This window comes from Phocoena sinus, chromosome 3 (assembly GCF_008692025.1).
Source record: "Phocoena sinus isolate mPhoSin1 chromosome 3, mPhoSin1.pri, whole genome shotgun sequence".
Taxonomy (NCBI): domain Eukaryota; kingdom Metazoa; phylum Chordata; class Mammalia; order Artiodactyla; family Phocoenidae; genus Phocoena; species Phocoena sinus.
The window spans coordinates 112,674,774-112,699,457 of NC_045765.1; the positions used below are offsets into that span (position 1 = coordinate 112,674,774).

Here is a 24,684-nt window from a genome sequence, read left to right on the forward strand (position 1 = left end):
TCACAAGTCAAACATCTATTTTCCTCACTGAAACGAGATTTCTGCTATTTGCTCAAAAGAATCCAGTGGGTGGGAGGTAGGTGACATGGTGAAGTGGGTAGAAAAGACATTAAACCAGATTGGCCATGAGTCAGGGAACTGTTGAAGGTGAGTGCTGGGTACATGGAAGTTCTTTAGAGTATTCTACTTTCCTATTTTCTACACGCTTGAAATTTTCCTTAATAAAAAGGGCACACACACACACACACACACACACACACACAATCCCCATCCCTGTCAGCATGAGAAAAAGTTTAACCAAACTAGATTTATCTCACCAGAGGAAAAGAAGTAACTTAATGGCATTGAGTATATGGAGGAATTTTGTTAGAGAAGAAGCTGCCACTTGCTTTTTGTCACTGATGCAATCAACTGAAGAAGAGTAACTTAAACGATATTAAAAGAATATTAAAAAAAAAAAAACCCTAACATGAAGGCTGTTAAACACTGAGATAAATTACAGGAGAAGATAGCTAAGGAAATTCTTTCACTGAAAATAGAAAGTGAAACTGAGTTATTTATACTGATGGCGAAGAAGAACATGAATGCTTGTTAGTTGCCCAAATTTATTCTTGGGCCAAACAAGGCAGTCTGAACCTTAGGCAGTCATGGTGACTATACTGAAAGCAAGCAGGTAGAATGTGTCTGGGCAAGTGGCATGCATCCATGCCACAGGCCTGAACCTTAGCTCATGTTTATTGTCAGGACTAGCTATTAACAAGTCCAACAACTACACTTCCCTTGTCAGATAAAACCATATCCATTCTCTGCAAAGTTTCAGTGGTAGCCAGCCTTCAAGGATCCTTGTCTCCTGGTACACACCTTTGTGTAGACTCTCCCCACACTGAATGGAGCAGACCTGTGTTACCAGTAGGATATTGTGTTTGACTGACAAGGCTAGGGCATAAAAGACACCATGGCTTCCACTTTACCTGCTCTTGGATCATGGGCTCTGGGGGAAGTCAGCTGCCATGTTGTAAGGATACCCAAGAAGCCCTATGGAGAGACCCATGTGGCAAAGAACTGACCAAGAGTCAGGACTAACCTGTCAGACATGTGATGAGCCCCCTTAGAAGTGGGCCATGCACACCATCACCCTATTACCAAAACCAGACAAAGATGCCACAAAGAAAGAAAACTACAGGCCAATATCACTGATGAACATAGATACAAAAATCCTCAACAAAATACTAGCAAACAGAATCCAACAGCACATTAAAAGGATCATACACCATGATCAAGTGGGATTTATCCCAGGAATGCAAGGATTCTTCAATATACGCAAACCAATCAATGTGATACAGCATATTAACAAATTGAAGGAGAAAAACCATATGATCATCTCAATAGATGCAGAAAAAGCTTTCAACAAAATTCAACACACATTTATGATTAAAAAAAAAACCCTCCAGAAAGTAGGTATAGAGGGAACCTACCTCAACAAAATAAAGGCCATATATGACAAACCCACAGCCAACATTGTTCTCAATGGTATAAAGCTGAAACCATTTCCATTAAGATCGGGAACAAGACAAGGTTGCCCACTCTCACCACTATTATTCAACATAGTTTTGGAAGTTTTAGCCACAGCAATCAGAGAAGAAAAAGAAAAAAACGGAATCCAAGTCAGAAAAGAAGAAGTAAAGCTGTCACTGTTTGCAGATGACACGATACTATACATAGAGAATCCTACAGATGCTACCAGAAAACTACTAGAGCTAATCAATGAATTTGGTAGAATAGCAGGATGCAAAATTAATGCACAGAAATCTCTTGCATCCCTATACACTAATGATAAAAATCTGAAAGAGAAACTAAGGAAACACTCCCATTTACCATTGCAACAAAAAGAATAAAATACCTAGGAATAAACCCACCTAAGGAGACAAAAGACCTGTATGCAGAAAACTATAAGACACTGATGAAAGAAATTAAAGATGATACAAACAGATGGAGAGGTATACCAAGTTCTTGGATTGGAAGAATCCACATTGTGAAAATGACTATACTACCCAAAGCAATCTACAGATTCAATGCAATGCCTATCAAACTACCAATGGCATTTTTCACAGAACTAGAACAAAAAATTTCACAATTTGTATGGAAACACAAAAGACCCCAAATAGCCAAAGCAATCGTGAGAAAGAAAAATGGAGCTGGAGGAATCAGGCTCCCTGACTTTAGACTATACTACAAAGCTACAGTAATCAAGACAGTACTGGCACAAAAACAGAAATATAGATCAATGGAACAGGATAGAAAGCCCAGAGATAAACTCATGCACATAAGGTCACCTTATTTTTGATAAAGGAGGAAAGAATATACAATGGAGAAGACAGCCTCTTCAATAAGTGGTGCTGGGAAAACTGGACAGGTACATGTAAAAGAATGAAACTAGAACACTCCCTAACACCATACACAAAAATAAACTCAAAATGTATTCAGGACCTAAATGTAAGGCCAGACACTATAAAACTCCTAGTAGAAAACACAGGCAGAACAATCTATGACATAAATCACAGCAAGAACCTTTTTGACCCACCTCCTAGAGAAATGGAAATAAAAACAAAAATAAACAAATGGGACCTAAGAAACTTCAAAGCTTTTGCACAGCAAAGGAAACCATACACAACACAAAAAGACAACCCTCAGAATGGGAGAAAATATTTGCCAATGAAGCAACTGACAAAGGATTAATCTCCAAAATATACAAGCAGCTCATGCAGCTCAATATCAAAAAAAAAACAACAACCCAATCCAAAAATGGGCAGAAGACTTAAATAGACATTTCTCCAAAGAAGACATACAGATTGCCAACAAACACATGAAAGGATGCTCAACATCACTAATCATTAGAGAAATGCAAATCAAAACTGCAGTGAGGTATCACCTCACACCAGTCAGAATGGCCATCATCAAAAAATCTACAAACAATAAATGCTGGAGAGGGTGTGGAGAAAAAGGAACCCTCTTGCACTGTTGGTGGGAATGTAAATTGATACAGCCACTATGGAGAACAGTATGGAGGTTCCTTAAAAAACTTAAAATAGAACTCCCATATGACCCAGCAATCCCACTACTGGGCATATACCGTGAGAAAACCATAGTTCAAAAAGAGTCATGTACCAAAATGTTCATTGCAGCTCTATTTATAGTAGCCAGGACATGGAAGCAACCTAAGTGTCCATCAGCAGATGAATGGATAAAGAAGATGTGACACATATATTATGCAGCCATAAAAAGAAATGAAATTGAGTTATTTGTAGTGAGTTGGATGGACCTAGAGTCTGTCATACAGAGTGAAGTAAGTCAGAAAGAGAAAACAAATACCATATGCTAACACATATATATGGAACCTAAAAAAAAAGTTCTGAAGAACCTAGGGGCAGGACAGGAATAAAGACGCAGACATAGAGAATGGACTTGAGAACACAGGGAGGGGGAAGGGTAAGCTGGGAGGAAGTGTAAGAGTGGCATGGACATATATACAATACCAAATGTAAAATAGATAGCTAGTGGGAAGCCGCCGCAGAGCACAGGGAGATCAGCTCGGTGCTTTGTGACCACCTAGAGGGGTGGGATAGGAAAGGGTGGGAGGGAGACGCAAGAGGGAGGCGATATGGGGATATATGTATATGTATAGCTGATTCATTTTCTTATACAGCAGTAACTAACACACCATTGTAAAGCAATTATACTCTAATAAAGATGTCTAAAAACAAACTGAAAAACTGAACTACATTTAAAAAAATAAATTTTATATGAAAAAAAACAGTAAAGCAAATTGACAAAGAAAAAAAAAGAAGAAGTGGGCCATCCAGCTGCACGCAAGCCTTCAGATGACTGCAGCATGATCTTTTGGGTAATACCAAACTACAACCACAGCTACACAGCTCCCAAATTCCTGCCCTACAGAAACTGTGCAAGATAAGTGTTATTTTAAGCTAAATTTGGGATAAATTGTTAAGCAACAACAGATATCTAATATAGTTTGTTAGTTAAAAGTTTAATATTTGGGCTTCCCTGGTGGCGCAGTGGTTAAGAATCTACCTTCCAATGCAGGGGACATGGGTTCAAGCCCTGGTCCGGGAAGATCCCACATGCCACGGAGCAACTAAGCCCATGAGCCACAACTACTGAGCCTGCACTCTAGAGCCTGCACACCAAAACTACTGAAGCCCACATGCCTAGAGCTCATGCTCCGCAACAAGAATGCCACTGCAATCAGAAGCCCGTGCACCACAACAAAGGGTAGCCCCCGCTTGCCACAACTAGAGAAAAGAAAGCCCGTGTGCAGCAATGAAGACCCAACACAGCCAAAAATAAAAAATAAAATAAATAAATTTTTTAAAAAGTTTAATATTTTTTGTATGACTTCAGAAAAATGGCACAGTGTAAATTAATCTGTTCCTTCTATTAGAATTTCTCAGAAATAAAAATGTGAATGATTAAGTCCTCATATGTGGTCTCAGAAAGGACACACACACCGAGTTCATACAGGAGAGGGCACTGTTCCCTGTTTTCTACAGCACCTTTCTCCACAGCAGGAATGACAATTTAGGGGAAGTAACAAGGGTTTCACTGCAAGTGACCTCCTTGACTATCTTAACAGAATTAATATAGGCCTTTTAAAAAAAAAAATCACAGTTTAACCAAAAATCACTGTTTCTGATTCTGGAAGTATCCCCTCATCACAAAGTTGCATTGCTTTATCACTCCTCAGCATCACTGGAGGAGTATCTGTTTTATTAAAGCTTCTCTGATAATTTCCAAAGTTCACAGAAGAGCACCAGTACTTATTTGTCATAAGTCTGTGATGTGCAACCTGGAACTGCAACAGCCTTCTTCCAGCCCTTCCCAGCTTCCCACAGTGAGCCGCTGAGAGGCCAGTGCCCACCTCAGTGTCTTCAGGGAAAAGGATTTCTCCTCCCTCCATTCTAGCCTCCTTCAATAAACAGCAACCCTAAAAGTTTTCTGGCTCTGAAATGTGATCTGCAGTGTAGCCCATTTTCCCTCTATTTTCTGCCACAAATTAGGTTAGAGTTCCTGGTATAGACCCAGCGTCTACACTGGCTGCAACAGTAATAGCTGTGAAGTCAAGCAGTGCAAAAAAGGTCTCCGGTGCCTGATGGCGGCCACGGCAGGAGGGTTTTCTCATCCGCCAACTCTGCAGTGTGGTTTGGAAATCATTTCTGGAAGATGCACCGCAAGCATTGTTTCTTCACAGCTCTCACAAGAGTTTTTTGAGCCACTCATGTTCATTTCAATGAATTCTTCTTCAGCAGCTACAGTCAGCTTCCACTGCCTGCTGTTAAGAAAAGCGAGAGAGAGGCATGGGCATATATACACTAACAAACGTAAGGTAGATAGCTAGTGGGAAGCAGCGGCATAGCACAGGGATATCAGCTCAGGGAGATCAGCTTGGTGCTTTGTGACTGCCTGGACGGGTGGGATAGGGAGGGTGGGAGGGAGGGAGACGCAAGAGGGAAGAGATATGGGAACATATGTATATGTATAACTGATTCACTTTGTTATAAAGCAGAAAGTAACACACCATTGTAAAGCAATTATACCCCAATAAAGATGTTAAAAAAAAAAAAAAAAAAGAACCCTGACTGATGTACCTCATTCAAGACCAACTCTGCTAAGTTGGTCACATCTCTAGGGAGCCCTGCCCTAGGTCCAGAAAGCAGCAGACTCCCTCTCCACAAAGAACTGAACTTGATAGATTGGATTTGCCAGTTTCGAGTTACGTTACACACTTTCCCAAAGTTCCAAAGGTTAATTATGGGTGCATCTTTCTAGACCACTAGATTCCCTGAAGTTTGGCATTTGTCTCAACGTGACTAAGGCACCTCACTTTCAAGCAGAGCTGGATGGGGTCCTGGGTGTGAAGATCCTGCATTGTTTGCTTTTCTTTCAGGCTTTAATACTATGTCTGCAAAAGACCTGGATTCCAGGAAAGGCATTTGCTCATTTTTAGCATCACCTTTTCCCAGCAGTTCAGAAATGGGTTGTTGGTAGTGAAAGTGACTCAGATACCCTAATCTTAGTCAACTCTAAGTTCCCAAGTTTATATAATAATGGTATATAGTCCTAACTTGATTTGGCTTCTAATTATGTAGACATCTTTCTCCAGCCAAACTATTTGGTTATAATTGAATAATCTTTTAGATTTTTTTTTTTTTTTTTTTTTTTTTTTTAGTACGCGGGCCTCTCACTGTTGTGGCCTCTCCCGTTGCGGAGCACAGGCTCCGGACGCGCAGGCGCAGTGGCCGTGGCTCACGGGCCCAACTGCTCCGCCGCATGTGGGATCTTCCCGGACCGGGGGCACGAACCCACGTCCCCTGCATCGGCAGGCAGACTCTCAACCACTGCGCCACCAGGGAAGCCCTCTTTTAGATTTTTTTTTTTAATTCTATGTATCCACCAAGCTGAAACATTTCTCTTTAGAGGTTACAACCTTAACAGTAAGGATTATTTCTTATGTAAAATCTCTCTAAAGGAATGTGAGTTGAAAAACTCACAGTCTTGACACAGTTCATAAACATATGAACATATGACACAGTTCATAAACATAATTTATAAATGTGAAATAAATGTTCAGAGGCTACTTCTGAAGAATTTGTGCTTTAGACTTTGGATGATGGACACATTGGATCTCAGTTGTATCAGCCACATGCCCTCACCTTACTCTTGACATGGTTCTCCCTGAGGCAAGCCTGGACGTAGATGGCAGAAGACTGAGAAGGAATGAATGACTCTGTCAGAAATCCCTTGCATTTCACATACTTCTAGAACTCCATTTTCATTGCCTCCAGAGAGGCTCCATCCCTTGGACCTATCAAAAGATAACTGAGAAATTGAAACTGGTCTGGCAGCTCTATCTTTTAGCAAACAAAGATTTTATTGCTTCAATTTCTGGTTAGACCACAACTTCCAGGAAGCCATTTTTAAAATTGGCTAAGGAAGTGGCAGGCACGAACTAAATAAGGAAGAAGTTCCTAGGAGCTCATGGAGTTAAACTTTATTGTAAATTGTTTTTTATCATTCCTAAAAATCTGAGACAAGAAAGTTTCTGTGGAAGACTTTAGGAAAAACAAGAATGGGATAGATCAGGGAAATTTGTGTCTGCAGAATGACATCTCGGAGGGAGTATGTACGGAAGCCTGGATTTCACGTGAGTTTCATACACAAGTCCTTATATTAGTCCCAGCTTTCATACGCAAGTCCTTATATTAGTGGGCTGTATTTGACATTGTTTCCAATTCCTGCCTTTTTAAAGTTTCTACTCTCTTGGTTTCCATCACCTCTTGCTATGCTGATTTTCTTCCAACCTTTCTAACTGTTCTTTCTCTGTGTTCTTTCCTTAGCAGGAAACTTTAATTCCTACCCTTTGAATGTGGGTATTCTCCATTGCTCTATGTGGTCAAACTAGAGCATTTTCATCTACTGTGATGGTTTTACCTACAAACTATGTGATTCAAATTCCCAAGTCTGTTTCCCCAACTCTGACATGAGATCTGAAACCCCTGAGAATCATATTAGTATGGTTTTATTTCCACTCCTCTAGAATCTAGAGCTACAACTTCTTGTGACATGCCAATGTTTCTCATAGCCCATCCATTTGCCTCTTCTATACTTACACTCTCAGGAGGAGAAATTAGATTGTTTATGGCTGTCATTGTTCTTTCTTTGGACTTGAATTGGTTATTGGTTTTACTAGTTTTGATGCATTTGTCAGCAAGTATTCAAGTAACCCAATAAAAGTAATTTAAACTTAATAAGGACATTTGTTATCTCACACAACAGGGGTTGGTTGTTTCAGTGTTTAAACAATGTTATTAAAGACCCAAGACCTTTTGTCTTTCCTCCTTACCATCTTCTGTATACTGGCTCTAATCCCTCCCTGATAGTTAAGAGGTGACTGCTGCAAGTTCAGGTACCAAATCCTCGGATCAACTACGGCAGATTACTTGGAGTCCATCCATTTCTCCAGATTTTCTATATTTTCTAAAATTACCCCAGTATTAGGTCAGTTTGGTAGAGAATTAGGTTCCCGAACTGTAGCAGACTGGCCTCCACTAGAATTGCTTAAGCAGTTGTGCCTGGGGAGATGCCACTAGACTATGTTGAACAAAGCTACTAGAATCAGCCTTAGATTTTTTTTTTTTTTTTTTTTTTTTCGGTACGCGGGCCTCTCACTGCTGTGGCCTCTCCCGTTGCGGAGCACAGGCTCCGGACGCGCAGGCTCAGCGGCCACTGCTCACGGGCCCAGCTGCTCCGCCGCATGTGGGATCTTCCCGGACCGGGGCGCGAACCCGTATCCCTTGCATCGGCAGGCGGACTCTCAACCACTGCGCCACCAGGGAAGCCCCTAGATATTTTTTTTTTTTTTTTAACATCTTTATTGGAGTATAAATGCTTTACAATCGTGTGTTAGTTTCTGCTGTATAACAAAGTGAATCAGCTATATGCATACATATATCCCCATATCTCCTCGCTCTTGCATCTCCCTCCCACCCTCCCTATCCCACTCCTATAGGTGGTCACAAAGCACCGAGCCGATCTCTCTGTGCTATGCAGCTGCTTCCCACTACCTATCTATTTTACATTTGGTAGTGTATATATGAATATATGTATTCATGCCACTCTCTTACTTTGTCCCAGCTTCCCCTTCTTCCTCCCCGTGTCCTCAAGTTCCATTCTCTACGTCTGTCTTTATTCCTGTCCTGCCCCTAGGTTTGATTCCATATATATGGGTTAGCATATGGTATTTTTATCTTTCTGACTTACTTCACTCTGTATGACAGTCTCTAGGTCCATCCACCTCGCGCCTGTCTCTGGAGCTCATTTAGGCGGTGCTCTGAAGCCCCTCTCCTCGTGCACTCTGAAACAATGGTCTCTTGCCCCTTCGGCAGGTCCAGACTTTTTCCCAGACTCCCTCCCGGCTAGCTGTGGTGCACTAGCCCCCTTCAGGCTGTGTTCACACAGCCAACCCCAGTCCTCTACCTGGGATCCGACCTCCGAGGCCCGAGCCTCAGCTCCAAGCCCCGCCCGCCCCGGCGGGTGAGCAGACAAGCCTCTCGGGCTGGTGAGTGCTGGTCAGCACCGATCCTCTGTGCGGAAATCTCTCTGCTTTGCCCTCCGCACCCCTGTTGCTGCGCTCTCCTCCGTGGCTCCGAAGCCTCCCCCCTCCACCACTCCAGTCTCCGCCCGCGAAGGGGCTTCCTAGTGTGTGGAAACCTTTCCTCCTTCACAGCTCCCTCCCCGAGGGGCAGGTCCCGTCCCTATTCTTTTGTCTCTGTTTTTCCTTTTCTCTCTTGCCCTACCTAGGTACGTGGGGAGTTTCTTGCCTTTTGGGAAGTCTGAGGTCTTCTGCCAGAGTTCAGTAGGTGTTCTGTAGGAGCTGTTCCGCATGTAGATGTATTTCTGATGTATTCGTGGGGAGAAAGGTGATTTCTGCGTCTTACTCTTCCGCCATCTTGAAGTTCCCCCAGGTTAGTATCCACCCTGGGGATGGATGTTGTGTGAACATATCATTCCCTCTCTATGAAGACTCTCAGGAGAAGTTTCTGTGTGGTTTTTGTGCGGAGCAGAGTCCTGATTTGCTTAAGCAATCATCTTATGGACAAGATGAATTACCTGGCTGATAAGATGTCCTCTTTTTCTTTGGCTGCTCAAAGGCCTAGCGCCAAGTCTGGGGGCCACCTAGGCCAAATACACGATTTTACCACCTGTCATAAACCCAAATTCCTATTTGGGTTTGAAGCCACGCTCAAACTATTTGACAGCAGGTACAACAAAGGCCCCAATCAGAATGGGCAACAGTTGCAAACCATGACCATCAGCCTGCATCACCAGCCAGGCAGCTAGTGTAGACAGGCAAAATAGAGTGAGAATTTTAAAAGAAAACTCAACCTATTTTGGGTTTTTTTGTCACATTTGATAGAGATAGTCCATGATGATAAATGGGACTGACACTCTACCTCAGTGCTGGGGAGACAATAGGGAGTGGTGGGGACTGTGGTAAACTGGAGAATCCATGCCCTCTTAAGAATGGTGACTGCAGCAAAAGCAAGAACTACAATCCTGCAGCCTATGGAACAAAAACCACATTCACAGAAAGATAGACAAGATGAAAAGGCAGAGGGCTATGTACCAGATGAAGGAACAAGATAAAACCCCAGAAAAACAACTCAATGAAGTGGAGATAGGCAACCTTCCAGAAAAAGAATTCAGAATAATGATAGTGAAGATGAGCCAGGACCTCGGAAAAAGAATGGAGGCAAAGATCGAGAAGATGCAAGAAAGGTTAAATAAAGACCTAGAAGAATTAAAGAACAAACAAACAGAGATGAACAATACAATAACTGAAATGAAGAATACACTAGACGGAATCAATAGCAGAATAATGGAGGCACAAGAACGGATAAGTGAGTTGGAAGACAGAATGGTGGAATTCACTGCTGTGGAACAGAATAAAGAAAAAAGAATGAAAAGAAATGAAGACAGCCTAAGAGACCTCTGGGAAAACATTAAACGCAACAACATTCACATTATAGGGGTCCCAGAAGGAGAAGAGAGAGAGAAAGGACCTGAGAAAATATTTGAAGACATTATAGTTGAAAAGTTCCCTAACATGGGAAAGGAAATAGCCACCCTAGTCCAGGAAGCACAGCGAGTCCCATACAGGATAAACCCAAGGAGAAACATGCCAAGACACATAGTAATCAAACTGGCAAAAATTAAAGACAAAGAAAAATTATTGAAAGCAGCAAGGGAAAAACGACAAATAACATACAAGGGAACTCCCATAAGGTTAACAGCTGATTTCTCAGCAGAAACTCTACAAGCCAGAAGGGAGTGGCATGATACACTTAAAGTGATGAAAGGGAAGAACCTACAACCAAGATTACTCTACCCGGAAAGGAGCTCATTCAGATTCTATGGAGAAATCAAAAGCTTTACAGACAAGCAAAAGCTAAGAGAATTCAGCACGACCAAACCAGCTCTACAACAAATGCTAAAGGAAGTTCTCTAAGTGGGAAACACTAGAGAAGAAAAGGACATAAAAAAACAAACCCAAAACAATTAAGAAAATGGTCATAGGAACATACATATCGATAATTACCTTCAACATGAATGGATTACATGCTCCAAGCAAAAGACATAGGCTTGCTGAATGGATACAAAAACAAGGCCCATCTATATGCTGTCTACAAGAGACCAATTTCAGACCTAGGGACACATACAGACTGAAAGTGAGGGGATGGAAAAAGATATTCCGTGCAAATGGAAATCAAAAGAAAGCTGGAGTAGCTATACTCATATCAGATAAAATAGACTTTAAAATAAAGAATGTTACAAGAGACAAAGAAGGACACTACATAATGATCAAGGGATCAATCCAAGAAGAAGATATAACAATTTTAAGTATATATGCACCCAACATAGGAGCACCTCAATACATAAGGCAACTGCTAACAGCTATAAAGGAGGAAATTGACAGTAACACAATAATAGTGGGGGACTTTAACACCTCACTTACACCAATGGACAGATCATCCAAAATGAAAATAAATAAGGAAACAGAAGCTTTAAATGACACAATAGACCAGATAGATTTAATTGATATTTATAGGACATTCCATCCAAAAACAGCAGATTACACTCTCTTCTTTAGTGCACACAGAATATTCTCCAGGATAGATCATATCTTGGATCACAAATCAAGCCTCAGTAAAGTTAAGAAACTTAAAATCATATCAAGCATCTTTTCTGACCACAACGCTATGAGATTAGAAATTAATTACAGGGAAAAACACGTAACAAACACAAACATATGGAGGCTAAACAATACGTTACTAAATAACCAGGAGATCACTGAAGAAAGCAAAGAGGAAATCAAAAAATACCTAGAGACAAATGACAATGAAAGCACGACTATCTAAAACCTATGGGATGCAGCAAAAGCTGTTCTAAGAGGGAGGTTTATAGCTATACAAGCCTACCTCAAGAAACAAGAAAAATCTCAAATAAACAATCTAACCTTACACCTAAAGGAACCAGAGAAAGAAGAACAAACCAAACCCAAAGTTAGCAGAAGGACAGAAATCATAAAGATCAGAGCAGAAATAAATGAAATAGAAACAAAGAAAACAACAGCAAAGATCAATAAAACTAAAAGCTGGTTCTTTTTTTTTTTTTTTTTTTTTTTTTGCAGTACGCGGGCCTCTCACCGCCGTGGCCTCTCCTGTTGCAGAGCACAGGCTCCAGACGCGCAGACTCAGCAGCCATGGCTCATGGGCCCAGCCGCTCCGCGGCACATGGGATCCTCCCGGACCGGGGCACGAACCTGTGTCCCCTGCATCAGCAGGTGGACTCTCAACCACTGCGCCACCAGGGAAGCCCAAAAGCTGGTTCTTTGAGAAGATAAAAAAAATTGATAAACCATTATCCAGACTCATCAAGAAAAAGAAAGAGAGGACTCCAATCAATAAAATTAGAAATGAAAAAGGAGAAGTTACAACAGACACTGCAGAAATACAAAGCAACCCAAGAGACTACTACAAGCGACTCTATGCCAATAAAAGGGACAATGTGGAAGAAATGGACAAATTCCTAGAAAGATATAATCTTCCAAGACTGAACCAGGAAGAAATAGAAAATATGAACAGACCAACCACAAGTAATGCAATTGAAACTGTGATTAAAAATCTTCCAACAAACAAAAGTCCAGGACCAGATGGCTTCGCAGGTGAATTCTATCAAATATTCAGAGAAGAGCTAACAGCGATCCTTCTCAAATTCTTCCAAAAAATTGCAGAGGGAGGAACACTCCCAAACCCATTCTATGAGGCCACCATCAATGTGATACCATAATCAGACAAAGATACTACAAAAAAAGAAAATTACAGACCAATGTCACTGATGAATATAGACGCAAAAATCCTCAACATAATACTGGCAAACAGAATCCAGCAACATATTAAAAGGATCATACACCATGATCAAGTGGGATTTTTCTCAGGGATGCAAGGATTTTTCAATATATGAAAATCAATCAATGTGATAAATCATATTAACAAATTGAAGAGTAAAAAGCATATGATCATCTCGATAGATGCAGAAAAAGCTTTTGACAAAATTCAACACCCATTTATGATAAAAACTCTCCAGGAAGTGGGCGTAGAGGGAATCTACCTCAATATAATAAAGGCCATATACGACAAACCCACAGCAAACCTCATTCTCAATGGTGAAAGACTGAAAGCATTTCCTCTAAGATCAGGAACAAGACAAGGATGTCCACTCTCACCACTATTATTCAACATAGTTTTGGAAGTCCTAGCCATGGCAATCAGATAAGAAAAAGAAATAAAAGGAATACAATTTGGAAAAGAAGAAGTAAAACTGTCACTGTTTGCAGATGACATGATCCTATACATAGAGAATCCTAAAGATGCTACCAGAAAACTACTAGAGCTAATCAATGAATCTGGTAAAGTTGCAGGATACAAAATTAATGCACAGAAATCTCTTGCATTCCTATACAGTAATGCTGAAAAATCTGAAAGAGAAATTATGGAAACACTCCCATTTACCATTGCAACAAAAAGAATAAAATACCTAGAAATAAACCTACCTAGGGAGTCAAAAGACCTATATTCAGAAAACTATAAGACACTGATGAAAGAAATTAAAGATGATACCAACAGATGGAGAGATACACCATGTTCTTGGATTGGAAGAATCAATATTGTGTAAATGACTATACTACCCAAAGCAATCTACAGATTCAGTGCAATCCCTATCAAATTACCAATGGCATTGTTTATGGAACTAGAACAAAAAATCTTAAAATTTGTATGGAGACATAAAAGACCCCGAATAGCCAAAGCAGTCTTGGAAAAAAACGGAGCTGGAGGAATCAGACTCCCTGACTTCATGCTATACTACAAAGCTACAGTAATCAAGACAATATAGTACTGGCACAAAAACAGAAACATAGGTCAATGGAACAAGATAGAAAGCCCAGAGATAAACCCATGCACCTATGGTCAACTAATCTATGACAAAGGAGGCAAAGATATACAATGGAGAAAAGACAGTCTATTCAATAAGTGGTGCTGGGAAAACTGGACAGCTACATGTAAAAGAATGAAATTAGAATACTCCCTAACACCATACACAAAAAGAAACTCAAAATGGATTCGAGACCTAAATGTAAGACCGGGCACTGAAAAACTCTTAGAGGAAAACATAGGAAGAACACTAAACCTCAGCAAGATCTTTTTTGACCCACCTCCTAGAGAAATGGAAATAAAAACAAAAATAAACAAATGGGACCTAATGAAACTTCAAAGCTTTTGCACAGCAAAGGAAACCATACACAACACGAAAAGACAACCCTCAGAATGGGAGAAAATATTTGCAAATGGATCAATGGACAATGGATTAATCTCCAAAATATATAAACAGCTCATGCAGCTCAATATTAAAGAAACAAACAACCCAATCCAAAAATGGGCAGAAGAACTAAATAGACATTTCACCAAAGAAGACATACAGATTGCCAACAAAAACATGAAAGAATGCTCAACATCACTAATTATTAGAGAAATGCAAATCAAAACTACAATGAGGTATCACCTCACACTGGTCAGAATGGCAATCATCAAAAAATCTACAAACAATAAATGCTGGAGAGGGTGTGGAGAAAAGGGAACCCTCTTGCACTGTTGTTGGGAATGTAAATTGATACAGCCACTATGGAGAACAGTATGGGGGTTCCCTAAAAAACTAAAAATTGGACTACCATACAACCCAACAATCCCACTATTGGGCATATACCCTGAGAAAACCATAATTCAAAAAGAGTCATGCACCCATATGTTCATTGCAGCTCTATTTACCATAGCCAGGTCATGGAAGCAACCTAAATGCCCATCGACAGATGAATGGATAAAGAAGTTGTGGTACATATATACAATGGAATATTACGCAGCCATAAAAAAGAAAGACATCGAGTCATTTGTTGAGATGTGGATGGATCTAGAGACTGTCATACAGAGTGAAGTAAGTCAGAGAGAGAAAAACAAATATCACATATTAACGCATGTATGTGGAACCTAGAAAAATGGTACAGATGAGCGGGTTTGCAGGGCAGAAGTTGAGACAGAGATGTAGAGAACAAACGTATGGACACCAAGGGGGGAAAACCGCGGGGGGGTGGGGATGGTGGTGTGCTGAATTGGGCGACTGGGATTGACATGTCTACACTGTTGTGTATACAATTGATGACTAATAAGAACCTGCTGTATAAAAAAACAAAAAGAAAAAAACCCCCAAAAACGAATTAAAAAAATAAAGAACGGTGACTGCTCCTTAGATCCAAATAATTGTTGCCACATTAGACTACGGCTCAGAGCTCCCAGAACTTCCAATATGTTTAGACAAAGCCAGAAATCCTAATTTTGGGGAACTCCTGGATTTTAAGACTACACTCCAAAAAAGCAAAAACTAAAAAGCCCAACCAAAAATAAACAGGGAAACATTAGACTGCGGGCCAGCACAAACAGTAGAGGTCAGCTGAATCCAGTCAGCTTGTGACTTCTGCTTTCTGCTGTGTGTTCTGTATCAGCCTCCCTCCTTCCTCAGTCTTACATTCTACTCTTGTTTTTCTTCTTTCACTTCTACTTAATTTATCATATTTGCCTCTACTTTATGTATCCTTATATATCACTTTAAATTCTACCTGGGGACAGAGCAGAGTATAAATAAACTGACTACAGGACATCTCCCCTTAGACAGCACATAGGCATCTCAAATGCCTTAGTCACACCAGATTGAATTGAACATTTTCACTCCCTTACCCCCTCATTCCTCCTCTGGAGGATCCAGACGGCCCCTCCTTTGTTTACTGTCTCAATCAGCAGCAACACCCCCATTCACCTGATAGCATGAGCCAGAAACCTGAGTGTCATGCTGTTTCTGGTCCCTCCTCCTCTCATTCATTCATTGTTAGGCTTTACCTCCTGAGTCCCCCATCCCCTCCTCTCCAACCCTAGCACGGAGATTCAGGCCCTTGCCATTTCTGGCCTGAATTACTGTAAGAGACCAGACTCACCTCCTGCACCCACTTTGCCTTTCTTCAAACTCAGCCTCCACCAGCTGCTGGGAGGCACACCTGACCGTCTCCCTACCTTAACCTCATGGAGGGTCCCCACAATTTCCAGGTTAAGCCTAAGCTCTGTGAGGTACTCCTACCCATCTCACCTGCCCATCTGCCCCACACATAACACGCTGCTCCTGGGATGCTCACTTACCCAGCTCAGGCATTAGTCCTCCAAGGAAGCCTCCCTGACACCCCTCAGCTCCCTTGAATGTTCAAGCCCTCCTAGTGTTCCCATATCACCCCATGCTTTCCACTGTCCCTGCACAGGAACTGGATTAAAGGAAAATAATAGTAACTAATATTAGTCAGCACATACTCTGGCCAAGTACCATTCTAGACAGTTTAAATGTATTCATTCATTTCATCCTCAGAAATCATATGAAGAATCACTAGCCCTGTCTTACAGCTCATTAAGCTGAAGCACTGAGAAATCAGTAATTTTCCCAAAGTCACTCTTGGTGAAGTGAGGATTTGAACCCAGTTCATCTGGCTCCAGAGTACTTGCTCTTCACCACTGGGGGGCGCTGGTAGGGGGGGTCTATCTCAAGCAGTTTCGTGGGAAACTCAGAGCCTTGCATTCTTTTTACTCAGAGATTTATGGGCTCTAAGTCATAAATTACAGCTCTGCCTGCTTTCTCTCCTGATAACAAACAACATACCTGCCACACCCTGAATCTGGACTCCACAGCCACAAAGACTTCCTGAGACCTGGGTGATTCCCAGTCAGGGCTCCAGAATTAGCTCTCTGGAGGAAGCTTGTCATCTCCACCCCCTGAAATCAAGATAAGAGCATTCTCCTTACCTCATCTCCCCAGAAGGCAGCTTTAAGGTTAAAAGAAAGAAAGAAAGAAAGAAAAAAGTGGAAGATTCTGGTTTCTAACTCTAAAGGTTGAAGTTCGAGGAAGGAGAGCTCTGGGCCATAAGGCAGGGGTTGGGTAGGACAAAAAAAAGGTCAGAGGGTGGTTACCATAGGGCTTCCTGTGTAAAAGGTGTTCTGGTTACCTTGCCCACAAGGAGAAAGAAAGAGAGAGAGAGAGAAACACAAGGGAGGGGCTGATAGTGGCTCAGAGCCCTGGGCTTCTGATGGGCCCCTTGCCCTGCACAGTTAGTTTCCTTCTGGCTCCTGTGACCATCCTGGCCTCCTGCTTCACTCCCACCTCACCTCGAGACACTCAGGTGTCATATTCCTGTCCAAGCTGAAAGATCCAGAAGAACCTTCAAGTTGTGGCTTGGCCTCCCTAGATCTGCTCAGGAGATTTTATTTAATTTTGCTCATGCTTTCCCAGATGCCAGTTGAATACCACTCCCAAAAAGACGCAGAAGCCATTCATGCTTCTCCTTAGACCAGCCAGCGCAGGGCATCCTGGACCATCAGCCCTGGGCCTAAGATTGCTCTTGGCCTAGAGAATCACCACTTGAAAGAAAAGAGAGGGGCAGACACAGGTCGGAAAGAGTCCAACACACAAAAGAGTATCTTGAAAGAAAAAACTCCAGGATAGGCTCTGGAGACTGAAACATCTCTCTTTCTAAAATAACTATTCCTGCCCACCTGAAAAAAGAAAATTAAAAGCTCCAAACTGTAGATTTAAAGAATGATGGACATTCTGGGAAGGCCAGAATGAATGTGTGGGAGCAGAAGGCACATGTGGAACGTCCACACTGTCAGTTAAGGATGGGTCCTGTCAGAGTGGAATTCCCAGGCACAGCCAGCCAGGTGTGGACAGTGGCCTGGGGCCTGCTCTTCCCTGTCCTTAGGAGCACATTAAGATCCCTACATAGGGGCTTCCCTGGTGGCACAGTGGTTGGGAGTCCGCCTGCCGATGCAGGGGACACGGGTTCGTGCTCCGGTCCAGGAGGATCCCACATGCCGCGGAGTGGCTGGGCCCGTGAACCATGGCCACTGAGCCTGCACGTCCGGAGCCTGTGCTCCGCAACAGGAGAGGCCACAACAGTTACAGGCCCGCGTACATCAAAAAAAAAAAAAAAAAGATCCTTACATAGAAGAGCAAAGTGATAAGGATTTTAGTATTCCTAGTTGCTTCCCATAAAGTGCAAAATGAACGGATATATAATCAGAGTTCTTGGGTCAAAAGAGCCTTTTCTCTCCCACGGCAGGCTTTTTAAATTGCCAATGGAGTGCAGTTAGCAAAATCCAGACTGTGGGAAAATCTCCCAACAAATAACCTGTTTTTTCTTCAACAAATAAATTGCAAGAAGGAAAAAAAAAAAAAGATAAATTAAGAGGCTTAAAAGACATTAATCAATTGCAATGTGTGACCTTTATTTGGATTCTAGGGGTTTTTTTTAACTAAAAAAAAAAAAAAAACGGGCTTCCCTGGTGGCGCAGTGGTTGAGAATCAGCCTGCCAATGCAGGAGACACAGGTTTGAGCCCTGGTCTGGGAGGATCCCACATGCTGCAGAGCAACTAAGCCCGCGAGCCACAACTACTGAGCCTGCGCGTCTGGAGCCTGTGCGCCACAACAAGAGAGACCGCGATAGTGAGAGGCCCGCGCACCGCGATGAAGAGTGGCCCCCCGCTTGCCACAACTAGAGAAAGCCCTCCCACAGAAATGAAGACGCAACACAGCAAAAATAAATTAATTAATTAATAAACTCCTACTCCCAACGTCTTCTTTAAAAAAAAACAAAAACGCATATGCCCTTTAAAAAACAAAAACAAAAAAACCCAGTATGACATTTGAGACAAGTAGAAATTTGAACACTGACAGGATATTTGATATTAAAGAATTGCTTATTTTTAAGGTATGATTTTTAAACTCCTTTTCTTTTAGAATCACTGAAACATTTACAAGTGAAATAATATGATTTCTGAGACTTGCTTCAGAATAAACGGGGTGGTGCTGAAAGGGGCAGAATTGAAGGGTTGATGGTTGTTGGGACTGAGTGATGGGTACGTGGACCTAGAGCTTCCTTATACAACTCAGTCATCTTCTGTGTGGGTACAAAATTCTCCATAATTATTAAATTTTTAAGAAGTAAAGAGGGCTTCCCTGGTGGCGCAGTGGCTGAGAATCTGCCTGCCAATGCAGGGGACATGGGTTCGAGCCCTGGTCTGGGAAGATCCCACATGCCACGGAGCAACTGGGCCCGTGAGCCACAACTCCTGAGCCTGAGCCTGCGCGTCTGGAGTCTGTGCTCCGCAACAAGAGAGGCCATGAAAGTGAGACGCCTGCTCACCACGATGAAGGGTGGCCCCCGCTTGCTAAAAAACTAGAGAAAGCCCTCTCACAGAAAAGACCCAACACAGCCAAAAATAAATAAATAAATGAAAAAAAAAAAAAAAAGTAAAGAAAAAAAAGGATTCTAGTTTTAATTAACAGAAACTATCATTGGAATAAATATTATCATTTCCTTCCTTGCCCTGCAATTCTTTTTAAACCATAAATTCTGATAAATCAGCTATATTTTAAACAAAACCTCCCATCTACAAAAATCTTTAGTTGGAGGGAAAATCTGTCTGTCACCGATAAGAACTAGATACAGTCCCCTCCAAGTGCCCAGGTAGCTTCTGAAAGAGCTCTGAACACAGGATCTTGGCTAAACTACTCTGTCGGGGGATTAGGTAATTAAGTCTAGCCAGAGCTACATAGAAGCTCTAATTAAACTCTTTTATGCCCTGAAGTCACGCACCCCAGGCTACACGCTGAAGCTGGAGTAAGGTACTCAGATGACAGCCAAGACCTGGTGATGCTGAGGATTAATCCCTCATCTGCAGGTGAGCTGGCCAGGGCCCAGGGCTCAGACTCCAAGCTATTAGGTATCAGGTGGATGGGCTAGAGCCATGCCCTCCTATTCTCTGTGAAAGAATGATAGAGGACTTTCTAGAACAAAGGAGGTCCCAAATGGAACAGGAGTTTTCTGCAACCCACCCAAAAGAATACTTTAGGTTTCCTCTCAGAGACAATACAAAGAGAAATGGGACCGAATTTCCCCAAAGCTAGCACCTTTCAAGTGGCACTGCTTTAGTGGTGAAGATTGGCAGGAAAAGAATATGCCCAAAGTAAATAAAGGAGGAAAGACACAGTTTCATTTCTCCCAAGGTGCTCATAGCTCTGCATGAAGATTACACTCAAAATTTGTGAAGTTGGGCTTCCCTGGTGGCGCAGTGGTTGAGAGTCCGCCTGCCGATGCAGGGGACACGGGTTCGTGCCCCGGTCCGGGAGGATCCCACATGCCGCGGAGCGGCTGGGCCCGTGAGCCATGGCCGCTGAGCCTGCGCGTCCGGAGCCTGTGCTCCGCAACGGGAGAGGCCACGACAGTGAGAGGCCCGTGTACTGCAAAAAAAAAAAAAAAAAAAAAAATTTGTGAAGTTTAGATAGGCAAATATTTAAGACGGTGAAAACTCTGTGTTTACAACAGTGTGAGGCAAAGACACACACTGTTGACAAGTGTGTAAACTGACTGGTATGCCATCTCAATAGGGCAATTAATCCTGATCAAAATGATACATACCCTTTGACCCAGGAATTCTACTTCTAGAAATACAGTATATCCAAAGTCTCTCCCACCATCAGTATCTCTCCGCTCTCTACTGGATCACTCCCATCACCACATCCTAAAGATAACAGAGGGAGTTCCCTGGTGGTCCAGTGGTTAAAACTACCCACTTCCACTTCAGGGGGGTGCAGATTCGACCCCTGGTCAGGGAACTAAGATTCTGCACACCACGTGGCGTGGCCAAAAAGTGTTTTTTTTTAAAAAAAAAAAAAAGATAACAGAATCACTCTCAGTGCCTCTCTTGCCCCACAGTCCTCTGCTCCCTTTTGCAATTAAACTTGCTGTACGGGATTGTCAGGATTGTCTATCATCACCGCATTCACTTCCTTACTTCTCATTCTTTCTTGAAACTTCTGGCTTCCTCTCCCCACCACAACATAGAGATTGATGGTCTTGTCAAGGTCACCAACGTTCTCCATGTGATAAGACCCAATAGTCACTTCTCTGTTCTTATCTCACTTGACCTCTAGTAATATTTCCTGCGATTGACCCCTCTCTCCTTCATGCCCTTGGCTTCCCCCAAAACAGATTCTCTGGACTTTCTTTCTGCTCCAGTGGCCAGTCCTTCTCAGTCTCTTTTACTGGCTCCTTCTCTGCTTGAAAAGTTTTAAGTGTCAAAGGCCTTTGTCCCAGGCCCCCTTCTCTTCATCTATTCTCTTGCCTAGAATAGCTAAGTCCTTTACTTTTAAAGTGCTAGTGATATGGCAAAGACTCAAATCTGGATCTCTCACCCTGATCACTGAAAATTCCAGACTCAGATATCCAAATGTCCTACTCAACGGTTCTACTGGGATGTCTGACAGGCATCTCAAACTCAAGATGTCTTGGCCAAAACAGAACTCTTGACTTTCAAACTCCAAACTTGCTCACGCCTAATTATTTCATCATTATCCACTGAGAAAAAAATCTATGATCTTCGATTCCTAGATTTCTCTTTTCCTCACATCTTTTGACTCTACCTTCAAAACGCAGCCCAGATTAGTTCCCTTCTATCATCACCCGAATTCAAGCCGACATCATCTCTTGCTTGCGTTGCTGGAATTCCCTAATTGTTCTTGCTTCCCTCTTGCCCTTCTATAATCCATATCCTGTGACTATCAGTAAGACAATCCTATGGCATCCCACCTAGAAGGAAAGTCAAGCTCCTTACTCCCTTACAAATCTCTTCAGTTACCCAGCACCTGCCTGTCTCTCCAACCTATTTGCTCATACTTATTCCCCTCACCCATTCCCATGAAGCTCTTGCTTGGAATCCTCCCAGGGCTGGCTTTCTTGTCCTTTATATTGCAACTTAAATTTCACCTTCTTTGAAACCTTCCCTGAAACCCTAGTATTCTTAGCATTTGCCCTCTCTTAAAATTTACTACTAGTAGATATTTTTCTTATTTCTGGTCTCTGCCCAATCAGAAAGTCAACTCAGTGAGAACAGGGATCTTGTCTATTTTGTTCTCCAAAATGTCCCTCATTGCCTTGAGCATGACTTGGCATATAGTACATGGTGGAAGAATACTGAATGAACAAGTATGTAAAGATATAAAAAGATATTCACCCAAAGATTGCCTGAATAGCAATATATGTATAGCAAAAATCTGGAAACAACCTAAAAGCTGGAGGATTCCTTATATAGTATATCCATACAATGGATACAACCATTTAAAATAATGAGGTCAATCTCTAAATGCTGATATGGAAATAATGTCCAAGATGTGTTCATATACAGTGTGGTAGCCAGTCTCCAATATGGCCCTCAGTGATCCTTGACTCCTGCTTTTATGCTCTTATGTAGTCCCCTCCCAAAGTGAATTGCATTTAGTCTGTGTGACCAGTAGAGTAAGGTGGAGATGATGGTGTGACTTCTGAGGCTGCGTTCTAAAGGTCATTGCAGGTCCTCCTTGTTCTCTGGATCACTCCTTTTGGGGGAGGCCAACCTTCGTGTTATGAGATCACTTGAGCAGGCCTGTGGAGAAGCCCTCATGGAGAGGAACCAAGGCTTCCTGCCACCAGCCAGCACCAACGTGCCAGCCCTGTGAGGAAGCCACACTGGAAGTGGATCCTCAGCCCCAGTCAAGCCTTCAGATGACTGCCACCTCGTGAGATCCCAAGCAAGAACCACGTGGCTAAACTGCTCCTCAGTTCATGACCCACAGAAACTACACCAGTTAGCAAATGTTTACTGTTACTTTAAGCCACTAAGTTTTGAGGAAATTGATTATGCATAAATAACATACATAGTATAACTCTTTTACTTTTAAAAAGAAGCATATATGTACTTATACTTATTCATGCATAAACAATACTTCAAAGGATGCACAAAGGGAGTAACTAGGTTCTGACGTGGATGGGTCCACTTTTCGGTATATGCCCTTATATTCTCAGATTTATTTACAAGAACCACTTATCACTTTTATAATTTTTAGGTTTATTTTATGAAAGGTTTAAGCATCACAATATTAAGAGAGGAGCCACAGTAATGGCCCTTCCTAAGCCTTCTTGTCCTTCTGTTTTTCTTGACTTTCTCCCACTCTCAAGATCTGGCTTTAGAATAGGCTCTTCTTTAAAGGCCTTCCATTAACCCAAATACTGGAGGATTTTTTTTTAATATTGATTAATCTCACTGAGAACATTAATCCCACAGTTAGGATGTTGCTAATGTGGGAATCCTGATTTAATTCTTTGCAGTTAATAAGGCAACAATGTTGCAATCATTGTGGGATGAGCGAATGAACCACTCACACTTGCTGGGTGCTGATGGCTTAACTAGAGTTCGTGGAGCCCACAGGCTAAAGCTGTGTTTTCTGCAGGAGGCGGTGCAGAACTGGTTGTGCCTAGTTTCTCACCAATAAAGACAGACACTGGGAAATATTCCACAGATTGACCAACAGGTAGAGGCAAAGGCAGCTCATAACCAAACCACAGAATTTGTCACGCTCTCCCTCAAAAAAAGGCATTTCCAAAGTGTGACCTGAGTGACTCCAATTATTTACATTTAAACAACCATCTCAGTGACATTCCGAGGCTTTGGATAAAATGGAGGACCAGATCCCTCAGGGTCTGGTTTTTTCCCCTTCAGAATGAGGAGTGGGGATGGACTAGACACATCCTTTGACTACTGTGAAATCAGAAACTTCGCTTTTTAAGACAACATCCAAGCTCTGCAGCAGACCCATGGTTTTAATCGATGAGACCTGGGAACAGTATGATGAACTGTACCTCTGATTTGGTAATACATTCCAGTCCTCCAAGGGCCTCCAGAGGGTTAAAGCTACAGGAACAAAGTTGTAATCAGTAAACTGTGCATACTGATGAGATTATAGCCCTAGGATTTATGAAATCTTGATCACTGGGAAATTAATTACCTCTGAAACTCCTGCTACAAACGACTGAAATGACATACAGAGAAATGCCCAAACAACTCCAATCAAGCCAGTTTAACATGTGTCCCGCACAGTGGGACAATCCACATTCACTTTCAAATTAAGAGAGTTCTCCTTTAGTCAATGGAGCCAAAGGAGTGCAACATTCAAGTGTTCAGATAGTTTAGAAAAATCAGAGTGCACTAAGACTGGGGGCACAGAGCAAAGACAAGAACATGCAGGGCATTTCCAAGCTCAGGTTCAGAATTCCTCCTCCCTCCCGTCAGGGGCCTGATTCAGGTAGAAAAAGACCTTTGTGAGCCACTCCTCAAAGGCAAAAGAAACAAACATGATTGGAAAAGAATTTGCTTTAGCAAACAAACACTCATGATTCTATTTCCCAAATCTTTTTTTTTTTACACTTTTTAATGTAGATTCACAGACTTGGTGAAAATGAACCAAGAAAAATATTTCTTCGATAGGTAGTGATTAAATTATGATCACCCGTGCACGGAATACTACCTAGTCACTGAAAATAATGAGGAAGATCCATGTGAACTGATTTAGAAGTTGACATATACATGCACATATGT

General features: G+C 42.0%; 1 protein-coding gene across 2 annotated transcripts in view; it reads right to left on the reverse strand.

Moving 5' to 3' along the window:
• The window catches only part of CRHBP (corticotropin releasing hormone binding protein), a 105,405-nt gene that overhangs the window by 65,503 nt on the left and 15,218 nt on the right, over positions 1 to 24,684 (reverse strand). For both annotated transcript variants that reach the window (XM_032628654.1, XM_032628655.1), the window contains one exon: positions 23,949 to 24,000. The gene's annotated coding sequence lies outside the window, so the exon portion shown is untranslated. The remainder of the gene's footprint in view (positions 1 to 23,948; positions 24,001 to 24,684) is intronic.